The 12664-nt window shown below is 39.4% G+C and overlaps 1 protein-coding gene across 2 annotated transcripts in view; it reads left to right on the top strand.

Moving 5' to 3' along the window:
* The window catches only part of LOC119661245 (homeotic protein spalt-major), a 110945-nt gene that overhangs the window by 35385 nt on the left and 62896 nt on the right, over positions 1-12664 (top strand). The gene's annotated exons all lie outside the window — the stretch shown is intronic.

The raw sequence follows: 12664 nt of genomic DNA, 5'->3' as shown, positions 1-12664 counted from the left end.
AGTTATAGAATATGAAACTTTTACATTTTGTGTGAATTTCGTGCATTCTAAAACGTGTATCGCGTCATCATAACATATCAATTCGTTAATACCATAACAAAGTGAGCTCACGTTTATGGGACTTCGCAGGGAAACATTTCGATTTAGTTTTTAATCATTTATATATCAATATCAACTAGCCGAGACTCACATATGTACGTATTTATATGTATATTAACATGAAGCTCGAATCCAGGTAGACATATTTGTATATTGAACAAGCGGTATTCCATATACGTACCTTATATGTACATATGTAAACTTTTATTGGCGAAGTAAGTCGAAAATAGGTGTATCATCAATTTATGTACATGCATATAGAATATAGTATTCTGTAATAGGCAATGTCTGTTTGTTTAGGGTAAACATAATATCTAGGGTAAACATAATCATAGTTCATAAAGCAGGATATACTCTACACCTTCAAATGTCATTTTTCCTTTCTTTAAGATGAGAAGAGCATCCTCTACCGTGCCCACTGAACTTTTGTTTTGGATTAAATAATAAGCGATGATATCGGTGTGGAAATGTTGTTTACGTATGCTCAAGATGATAATAAATGTAAAATAGGTGAAAAATTTGCATTTGTATCTTTGTTCAGTTCTTCAAAAGAAAATCTTAAAAGAAAAAACAAGGGATTACCTCCTTAACGAAAATGCCGAGGCCTTTCATTCCCGAAGCGTATAGCGATTTAGTTTTTTTAAACTTTTTGCCCTGTTCATTAATTTTTCCCAGATTCCCCAACATGTTTAACCCAGCATGGTACTTAAATACGTGAATTTTTCTTTGAAATTCAGATACTGGTCCATGCGACACTTCACTGGGGCTGCATTTAGGAGCTGGTGGGCTTACATAATTAACTTTCGCCTCTGTTGTTGGAAGTGATAAAGCTAGGGAAGGGAGGGTACTTCATTTAACAGTGTGATCATTCTTACTTGGTCTAACCTCTGTTCAATTTAGTAGCGAAGTCGACCGGATTGAGAATTGTGCTCTACATTATTGCTCTCCATTATTGACGATTAAACCCAAAATTTCCAGCCAATACCACTTTATATAAAGAAATAATTTCCTTTATGTGAGGTTAACTAACTCATATCTTCACGTGTGCTCAAATAGAATCGAAACTGACGAATATGCAGTGGAAATGGTTGGAGTAGTCAACGTTGGACATTCTGATGGTACTATTCTGCAGAGAATGTTTCTTCCAAAAGAACAGGAGGCACTTATTTGCCATTCTAATATGTCCATAAGCTCGTGCACTAGTATACCAGTGTTTACAAACATAATGTTAATAGCTGGAAAGACCTGAGGTAGAATGAATGACAGGGCTTCAGTGTGTCTGTTTGCTTGTAAAGCGCGACATAGAGGATTTGAGTAACAGAAATTGCTAAAAATAAAAATTTGAAAACAGAATCTTTGGTAGCACAGCGAAAGCATATAAATATACGAAAAAGGTATGTTTTACTCGAACATCGAAGTGAATATATTATTATATTTTTAGCCAGTAGTGACGATATTACTCAAGGGAAAGATATCCAGTTTTGAATAAATGGAATAAATTCATATCATTGCTTTTACTTACCTGTAATATTATTTATTTAGTCAAAGATAAAACGACGTAACTTTTGATCAATAAAAGTAACGCACCAATATCCTTTGTAATGGATGTGCCAGAAGGCGTATGGACTACTTTGGATCAAAATGTCTATCACTGTATATTATTTTATATCCATTACGATATAGTCAATTTGTCAACAACGTACGAAGTTACGATGAATTAATGTTTAATATGAATAACTTGATGGTTTAAATTATCTCAATATTGGCTTCATACAAATAAATTTCATGGGTTTTATCATCAGACTACTTTGGTAAGCGGTCAATTTCCGTATAAAATTTTAGACGGTTTCGCAATTCGTGTGTATTATTTTAAATAAATGAATGTTTGTGGATACGTCAGGGGACGGACACTAAGCTCCCTCAAGTTTCTATTGGGATAGAATTAGTATGGATAGAAGTTAGGGTGTTCGATAGAACCAAAGTGGATCGCCCGTCCCGAACTAACTCCACTTCTTGTTCCTTTTGGAACCATGGCTAGCCATTGACTTCAAGAACCCGTGGCTTAAAAGGTTACCTTTCAGAATGGTACATTGCCTCCTAAACTTTCTGTTTCTCGATATATTAACGCCAGAAAGTTTAGTTTTCAAAATTCGAAGTGAAACCTTGAAGAGAAATGACGTATACCTACTTTCTTTAAATTACGTCGAATTATTGATTTGTTTCATGATTTCGACCTTGGATGAACCCTTCAAGTAATCGGCAGCATAAGAACAAGTCATTCACAGAACGATTCTACTAAAGATAGTGTGTCTTTGTACACCTGGCTCCAATTCAGATATTATATTTATTCTTTTGAATTTTAGCCAGTTTGAAATACTTTATAATAATTATAAATATTGCTCAATGAAGGAGTTAAAGATTGTAGAGACTACTGAGTATACTGAAATGGTATAGAAATTTTTTTAACTTCAAATGATAAATTGTGCCTCTCAATTTCACAAATCATTGGCAGGTGGAAAGTTATCATCTCTAAATGTATTCATGTAGCTGATTTCACTTTTTACTGATGTAAATCCCAAGGACTAAACACCATTTTTGTCATTTTACAAAGAAATGAGACTAAAATTAGAGCACACAACTTTCACAGCGATTGTGTAGCACCTCGATGGCATTTAGACTTACGCTATTTCGTAACTGGCATTGATTCTGGAACCAGAGAAATTTCAGTAGTAACCCTATTTGCCAAAGAAAGAACCAAGTGTATACGGAAAGATTTGGACTTGATACTTCTTACATAGGGTATGCTATAATGGAAACAATTGAATAGATATATGTCTCTTTATTGAGTGTGTCGAAACGAGTCGTGAAAACCATGAAGAGTGAAAAGAAACCAAGCAGAATGCTTTCATCCTCAACGGAAAGCGCATTAAAGTAGTGAACCCCAAAATGCGGCGCGGTGTCCCCCTCCCGAAGTACTCGGGTCTAAGTACGAGTCAGAGTTGGCCGCAGAAGCGGACAATAAGAGGAAACGAGCCCACAGTGGTCAAAACGGAACTAGCTTCGATGAAGAAGTAAAATTCGGACCTAAGGAAACTTAAAAAGGTGCTCTTATGAAACAAACCCCCGGACGAGCTAATACGGGGCTTCAAGCGACAATCGTCTCACTTGAATGGATAATTAAACAGGCATCCTACCATTCAGCAATACAAAAACATGAGATTATGAACCCAGTGTCTTGTGCAGCAACCCTAGTAGAAGTAACAGCTCCGAAACCTTGCTGGTGTTAAACCAATAAGAAGCCAGGCTAAGGCGGGCAAGAAACAAATGAAACAATCCCCAGTAACACAATTACCAGTGAGTCAAACATATAAGGAAGTCGAAAAATTCCATCACTCGTTCCAGTAGAACCTTTTGCCTCAAGTAATTCCCATGACTCCCCAATGACAAGGAACATTTTAGTTGCTTACCTTGAACAAATCAAAAACAAACAGGTATGGCAAAACAAGGACTACCAATGTGTGGGTTATGCGGCAAACATCGACTATTAATCCTACCGCTGCATTAAGTGTGACCACGCTCACAGTCCAAGTCCAAAACTCCCGTGTCAAGTGCATCAATTGCAGGACCAATGCAACCCACCCACAACAACCGAAAGTACTTAAATTTGTCAAGGGTTGTGGGAGGAGAAATGCCCAGAAGAGAACTGGACTCAATAGTCCCATCCCCATTCAAAGGACTCGAGCGTCGGGCCGCCTTGTTACCAACCCGGCTGGAAAAACTTCAGGAAATTCTGTGAAGGGATCGAACAAATGCAGCAGCCAAGTTATACAAACTACTATAATAGTCGAAGACAAGGCAATATCTTCTGTCTGTCTGAAGGAAGACAACATTTACTGAGAATGAGGGAAAAAAAATACACCAGCTTCTCTGAACTCATTTCCCGAGGTTCTTTCCCATGACGAAAGGCGACAACGTTCTGCCTGGCACCGCAACTACGAACAAGAGGGAAACAAAGGAGAACTGGAAGCTAGAAAAAGAGGTATGTTCGGGAGCTAGGATAAGGTGGGCAGTGGGAACTTTTGAATCACTGAAATCACCCGGAGTAGATTGCGTCTTCCCATCTTACTCCAGAGAAGCCAAGAAATCATCTCAGAGTCTCTTCTAAGTAGGTAAGGAGTAGCATAGCCCCTGGGCATGAAACTGGGCGAAAGTGGCCTTTATTACAAAACCATGTAAAAAGAAATTTTTTTCACCCTTAAACTTTCAGACTAATTTGCCTAACATCGTTCGTACTCAAAACCTTGGAGGAGGCTATGGGCGACTACATTAGAACTAGCGTCCTAATTCGCAATCCCTACACGAGTGTCAACACCAGGCAGCACGGTCAATCAAAATTGCTCTGTATTACGGGTTATCATAGAAACAAAAGAAATATGCGTTTTTGGACATCGAAGTAACATCGCACACAGAGATACAAGATGCTTTATCCGCAAGGGAGTGCGAAACTCCCTGAAATCTTGGTGGGCAGGGTGTACAAATTCTATAGTCATGAATAATTCTCAAGGTTGTCTGGAGGGGGGGATTATCCTCGCTTACGTGAAGTATGGTAGTGGAGAAACTCACGGACGAAGCGAGGAGTTGCCTAAATCGAAAGAAGTTTGATATTCTTACTAGGTGGTGTCCCGAATTATTGTTACCATGTGATAATATGACGGCAAGGTTGTACTTCGGCAAGAACTTTGAAACACGTTGGAGTAACGGGGCAAACTGGGAGAGCGTGACATGCGGCTTAAACCAGCAACAGGTTACTTGGTACACTGATGGGTCCTTCACAGCCGCGTTCATTGGTCCAAGAAAAACTTAGTTGCAAACAATGGGTATGCGCACTAGCATATTCTAGACGAAAATATACGTTATAGGCAGGTGTACCTCTTTAATCTCCGTGGGAACTACAGGGAGCAGAACGGCTCGCACAATAATATCTGAATACTCTGGGTTGGAGAGGCAATGAGACAGCGGACGAACTGGTGAATAAGCTAGCAGGAACACCCCTACACCGGCAGAACCCTTCTGTGAGAGTTACACTGCGAAAGTCTACCAGGAATAGGTCAATCCAGGGTGCTTATTGGAGCATGCGAATCCAAGAGCACAAAGGACTATTTAAACCTCACCAAGAAGAACTATACCGGGAATTGTTACTGGTTACTGCCGAGTAAACTATCACCTGGGACAGCTAGGGATATCTACGGACGCTGCCTGCAGGTTCTGTGCGGAGTGAGCCAACACCTCTACACATGTTCTGGAACTCCGACACTTGTACAAAGTAGGTCGGAGCACCTGGTAGAATATTTAATGTCATATACAAAATTGAAATATTTGGAAGTAGGGAATGTACTCAAATTCCTAACGCTTGTAGGCTTGTTTGATATACTATACCACAATAGATGCAGTGCAACTTCCCTTAACACCATAATAATACCAACCTGGCTTCCACACCTCTGTCTGTGCCATTCTACACCATTAGTGTAGTCCCACCTAGCAAATCCTACCAAGGTGCTCAACCTGGATCTCTTCGAATCCGTCAAAAAATTGTAATAATTTCTGCAGATGTTCAGCAAAATCATTGGTCTCCTAACTTCGGTTCAGGGTCTTTGGGATTATCGGTTTGAAAAACAGCTCCATCATCGGCCAAGATTACACCCGCAAGGTCAAGTTATCCCTTGATGAACTCGAATGCCACATTGTGCACCTAACGGAGCTGTCGCAAAGGTGCCATGCTGTTTGCACCTGCTAGTGCCACAGCTTTTCGTTCTGCCCTAGGCGTGGCCTTCGTGAAATTTGGCCACTTTAGAGATTACCGGGGGATTGAAGTACCTGGCTCAGTATTCCGGAAAAAAAAGAAAGGCTAACACCGACCTTGATAAGGCTTTAATTAACACGTAATCTTAGAAACATTTAGAAATCAATGATTAAAGTGTAAACAGATTTTAATTTCAAATCTGAGATGCGAGAGAGAGTGATGGATTATGCAGCAAAATGTCACATCCTTTTATAGTAGAAGAGGAGTTGATAAAAACTGTGCCCTGTCTATGTTTACTGTCATATTATTCTAATTCTGGACGAGAACTTGTTCTGTTTTAGCTAAGCTGGATCATATAACCAAACTTCATGGGTAATCCCAAATATTAAATATTTGTAGTTTTACTAGAAAGCACAAATAAGGGAAAAAGGAAATGTGTTTTTAGCACTTAACTTTCTAGCTGTGTCAAATAATCGTCGACCCATTTTCCTTCAATTGACTGCACCAACCTCTGAAACTTTAGATACAGATTTATCTAATTGAAATAATAATTACCATTTTCAAACTAACATATATTTTTAACTGCACGTACACGAATGCATTCATTCATTCATTATTACTGCATTGGTCCATATATGAGCGTAGGTTGGAAATTCTAGTAACCTTATAAATTACAGAAGATATGTGTTCCTTTATACGCTTATGTTTAGGCATATGTTATCTCGAAGGAACGCAAGTAACCTCCAAACAAAATAGGACGAAATGAATATCGACTATACATATGTATACAGGTAAAGTCCAAGACGTTCTGCAAAAGGCGGTAGACTGTAATTTAGTTACTAAAATGAATTTGAACATTGGCTCGAAAGCCAGCCTGAACTTACTTATATCGAAACATATTTGGGCAAGTTTTTTTCACCCATTTTGTTGTCGATCAATAACAAGCTGTGCTCCTTTACATCTTATTTCTTTTTATATTATGAGTTTTTTCGGCGATCCTCCCTTTCCTGTTATTTGACTCTTTCTTTCCGAGGCTTGGTTTTTGAGTTGATTCCCGGTGGCAAATCAGCTCAAGATTGAAGACAACGATAAGATAAACAAAGAAATGAATAAAAAATATGTAAAATATGCAGAACATAGGTTGAACTGCAAATATTATATATACGAAAGTTACAAAAGTGTGGAACAGGTTGAACATTAAATGCTGTAGAAGAAAATGGTCGCCAGTGTTTGGTCGTTTTTGCCTTGCAGTTATGAAAATCAGTCTGAATGCTCATGGGAACCAAATGAGGATTACTTGGTCTGAAGTTTGCATTTTCTGCGTGCATATGCACATTTCTTCCAAATCTGTTAGTTCATTTAAATTTAACGTTCTTAAAAGAGACAAGTGGACACGCATATCAAACATGGAAATGCGCCGAATGTGGGATCAAAATATTGCAAAAATCATTGCTGACATTAAGCATCTCAGGCTTTTATTGAAGGAAGGAATTCATTCGGTAATTTCTTCCTTCCTTTTTTTCATGGATCTGAACTTACTTTTTCCTCAATAGAGTCACAATTTAATATTGCTTTAGTGGTGGCTATAATTATCCAATAGATACTTTCCCATTGGCAAAGAAAGATGTGCCAGGTAGTGCAGATTGGTAAAAGATAATGATTCCTTGTAGATTATTATGAGAGGATGAAGCGGACATTGAACTAACAACAGAATGAAAATTTTGTAATAACTTCAAAGTAGTATTTTTGTTTGGGATATGAGCTAGCTTTGGCTTAGCTTAGGCTCAAATTATTGGCGGTCTAAACTTGGATATAATTCGCACCATTGTCGTGTTTTTTCGATTATATGAAGGAGCGTTTGCCACCTTACCACTTTCGGTCACACTGTTCCCAGGGCAGAGGTGAGGCAGCGATGTAACAAAACCGAGCTTTTGATGGAATCAATACTCATAAACTCGACCAACAAATTGATAAAATTGAAATTTCGTGCAGACGCGTTACTTGTTTCAGTCGAGATAAAAAAGAGACATTATTGGGTGTGCCGGAAATAAAGGGCGTCAAGGGAATAATCTCTAAACTTTCCCAAGGGTCGGTTTGCATGACGCATGAGCTCAAGATTTTCCTGTTGAATGGTATGACCTTCTTCGACTATGTGCGGTGGAACTCATGACCCTTTGCTCGACTTTTGTTTCCGGGCACTACTTACCGCTTCCTTGATGTGTTCGTTGAATTTAGTCATTATCAGGCATTTAGCCTGCCCAATATATCTTATTACAATCGCTGCAGCAAAAAGTGTTTTTTCCCTCCGCTGCCAAATGATCCTTAGCGCTTTCCCCCATTCTTAATAGCGGTGTCAATAATGTGCTGTCGCTCCTTATTGAAGCCGTATTTCGAAAGAGGGTATATGATCAGTAGGTGCATCATGCAATTTTAGGCTGCCATTTTTTGGGTAAATGTATGGTGTAAAGTTGCTGGTATCATTCTCTGCGTTGTTGTTAGCTTACTTATTTCGAACTCAAGCTTTCCCTTAGAGTTGATATTCAGGTCTAGGGAGGAGAGAGCACCATCGTTTTCTACCTTTAGTGTAAACTCAATTTTGTGATGAACCTGGTTTATCGAAGAGATGTCCATGTCAATATCGTCTCTCCTAACAATCGCAAATACGTTGTCTACATACCTAAACCATGCTTCTGGTATTATTCCCCTCGACTCAATTTCTTCTTCGATTGTTGACATGAACCTTTCAGAACCTTTCAGAGGGGGATCCCCATCGCTATCCCCGAAGTGGTTTTGTAGAATATATCTCGAAACGTAAAATAGTTTTCGTTCATGCAGAGCCTGGCAAAGTTTGCATAAATTCGAATTTTTCTTCTCCATTCCGGGCCAGATACAAACTGGCTCAACCATCTTTTGAGTCCGAAAATTGACTCTTTCACTGGGGTGTTGGGAAACGATGTCTTCACGTCGAACAATACCATTGTCAATGCATTGCAGCTTCTGCATTAGTTCATGGGAGTTAGCGACTGAATTCTTACTGCTCGTCGTCTCAAGGGTCTGGCACTCATTGATGAACCACTTGGCAATGTTGTCTGCCGGCGAATTCAAATCAGCAATGATTTCTCGCATCTCGTCCCCTCCTTGTGGATTTTCGGTTGACATTTGATTATTGGAAGTGTAGGATTATGCATTAGGAGTTGCCCAAATTTTGAAATCTTGAAGTGCTGTATGCCCGTAACACGATACTCTTCTGTTTAGCATACAGAGAATTAAGAGACACGGTGACGTGTTGCATCCCTATGTTCAGAACTGATTTGCTATTGACTCGACCCGATTTCAACTTTACGCGATGGCACTTGGGTACTACGCGGGATTTGATGCATTTCTTCAAAAAGCGGATATTCTCGTCGTTCGTTGCAATTTTTTTCTTCAACCTCAACAATTTGTTGAACTTAGACTTCTGGTTACCATTTCAAAGAGATTTGATTTTCGTCTGCTACTTACAGTTCAGCCTAAAATTAACAGACATGGAGTAGCTTCCTCCAAACTACATGTTTTTTTGTTTTGAACGTATATATGCATATTTCGGGAGCAACATACTCCCTTCTTCAGTGCAAAGCTACTAAAAAACAATTGCGATTATAAGATTCTTTTATACCTTCTCTCTCTGAATCCCTTTTTAATAATGGATGAAGATAAACTTCTGGATGTACAGCAAGCAACGACACAGTTTTTCTTAATTTGAGGCAAGGCCCGAGGTCCATCAAATTCAAGAGTGTTGACTCCTTTAAGTAAGTAATCCAAAGTAAGTGATCCAAAGGACATAAATGCTTACTGGGGCAAAATTTTTTTCGAACTGTATGATGGAAATGCACAACATGATGTAACGAGGAAGGAGTTGTAATAACGAGCCAAATGGTCCAGCATAAATCGAATTCTGAAAGTAGGTTTCTTCGTACTTTTCCAACGTGGAAACTTCGCCTCTACTCAATGGTTACTACTAACAATCTGAGAAGGAAGAGAGATAGCACAAACCGGAAACAGCCCTACTATTGGCTCCCTCATTTCAAACTAATAATGAAGAACGAAAACCTAGCAAATTCAGAGGCTTATCAAACTTATCAAAGTCTATCATCATCTTATAAATAATGTTCTTTCGTAGGACACCCTCAATAGTGTATAAGAATCCCAAGTCGGATGCGTGTGTTGAACTCGTTGGCCAAATACCATCAGCAAAAGGGCAGCTGCGAATGACTATCCTTATCTCATCCGAAGGGCTTTTGTCAGATTCGTTATTGTTAGACAGTTGCATTAGAATATATTTGAAGGTGATGGAATTGCGGCCATTGATGTTTGCCTTCGCCAATGTCACTTCCGCTTTCTCGCCAACACGTTCACAGCTGTTTGGCCTGTACGCCGAAGAAGATCCAAGTCCCCAATACAGTGATGAAATGACACGACAATGTATTGATGACAGCTTGGAGCTTGATAGTGATGATCGCTTTGTAGGTATTATTCCCATATAGTAGTAAAGATCATAATTGAAAACTTTTTACGAAAATGTCAGGGGTCTAAGCAGTAAGCTATCGACTGTCAAGTTATCTGCGTTAGCATTCCAACATCACGTTATCTGTATTACTGAAACCTAGTTGGAGGACAAAATTTTAGATTCCAAACTCCTCTAAGATTATTCTGTCTTTCGTTGTGGCAGAAACTACACTACTCTGGGTAAGTCAACCAGCGGAGGTGTCTTGATAGCTGTTAAGCCCCTTTCCATGCCGGAACCATCTTTCCTTTCTAGTTACGATTCTGTCACCGTACGAGTTATTCCGCTAAACACATGCCCATTTATCATATCCTGCCTATTTCTTCCTACCTCTGCCCACTTTCCTGCACAAAGACAGGTTATTAGGAGTCCTAATCGTTTTGCTTTTCCCTCTTCTTTTCATCCTCGGCGGCGACTTTAAGCTTCCCATGCTCTCTTCGTCTACTAGTCCTTCCTTCTCCAATAATTCCTTCCCTTCCTTTATTAACTTTGGTGAACATTTCTGCCGCTTTTCAATTTAACCTTTCCGAAAATCACTAAAATTGCACTTTTGATCCGGTTTAACCTTCTCGTGCGTTGCTTACCGCGGTATGTCAGCGACACGTTGTCTGCCTCATAAAGAAAAGAACACATTTTTCTCCCATTTTTATCGTATTTGATGGACTACTCCAATTCTGATGAGATGACCTGCCATGCTGCGTCTTATAATATACCGAATTCAGACATTTCTAACGTGCCATTCGCGGAGCTCAAAATATAGTTCCATTCTCCATTTCTAAGAATTTGCCAAAGGTATAATGCACAACAGCTCTTTTCTTTAAACTTCTTTCCTTTCATTAGTTTTACGTTAAGGTTCTTACTTTTTTCTTTCTGAGGGCAACAAGTAACTCGAGTTAACTCTGTTTATTGTTCGTTAATAAATAAATAAAAGACATTGGCACGGAATGGCCTCAACTTGTTGGTGTTGCGGTAGTTGCTTTCCATAATTTTAGACGAAACAGGGAAAGCGGACTTAGTTTTGCTAATACGTCGAGTAGCTTCAAATTCGAGGCCACCGTCGCCAATAATAACGCTTTTTAGGTTCACAAACTATTTAAGGCTCTCGATGTTTCGCCTTCTAATGCATTTGGCTAGGGTTCAGTCGGAGCCGTGGTATTTGTGGAAAGATGATGTAGTCCATTGAGTGCGGGAGAATGAAAATGAGACGAAAAATCGTCGGTGACAAGGCGCATTCCTGCCGAACTCCACTTTCGACTTCGAAAGTCCCTGAGATTGTACCTACGTCTATCCAGGAGGTGGAATTTTGCATTTTCATGTGTCTTTGATTCGCCTGCGTAATACATTCCAGATACACTCGTTGTTCATGCTGGTAAAATTGATTTCAAAATAGATGAGGAGCAACTATGGCGGCGATCCCAACCATATCCTTCCTTCACTCATTGGAAAAGTTCTCCGATTCATAGGATTTAATAATGAGCTGAAATAACGACTGTGCGGGGACTGCAGCAGTAAAAGTTGCGCGGAGACACGTTAAAGGCTGGGCGGTTTCCCTGCTTGACTGCATTGATGGTAAAAATAATTTCCACACTGTTTGGAGGGATAACTCGTATCCGAATGGTATTATCGAGAAGAGGTAGAACTTCATCGGATTTTATAGGAATCAAATTCGTGGTGAAGTACTCTTTCCGCATCATCAGCTGATGTCGTCATTAACGTCCTTCACAGGTTCATACGAAAAAGTTATGACGATGGAAGCATTTTCATCAAAGGGAATACGGTGGCGGTTGCTATTTGAGGGACCTTCTGTTTCACTTAGCAACATAATAGTGAACTTCCTTTTGTCGCAGTGCATGTTATTCTGCATTTCTCGTTGTGCTTATCTGTTTTGAAACAAGTTCGAATATGCGAATATGAGAGGTGCCGATCCTTCAAAGGAACCAATTCATTTCCCCAAATTTATGAGGATCGCAAACAATTAGGGACCTGAACAGTTGAAAGTCGTCCAATTTTCGATTTTCTTCCTTTTGCCCTCATGGTTAACTTGTCAACTAGAATGCTCATTTTGGACGTTACGCCTTCCGAGTTTGTCCAATTACACTTAGGTCTCTACTTTCCATATTCTTTGACGAAATCTTCCTTAAAACTTTGTTTATTAAGCTTAGATTTGGATGATAGCAAATACTCTCTTTGATTGAGGAAAACTTTTATTGTACCAAGGAAAA

This window comes from Hermetia illucens, chromosome 1, assembly GCF_905115235.1.
Source record: "Hermetia illucens chromosome 1, iHerIll2.2.curated.20191125, whole genome shotgun sequence".
Taxonomy (NCBI): domain Eukaryota; kingdom Metazoa; phylum Arthropoda; class Insecta; order Diptera; family Stratiomyidae; genus Hermetia; species Hermetia illucens.
The sequence above is the reverse complement of the archived record's forward strand: the minus strand, read 5'-3'. Positions and strand labels throughout refer to the sequence as shown.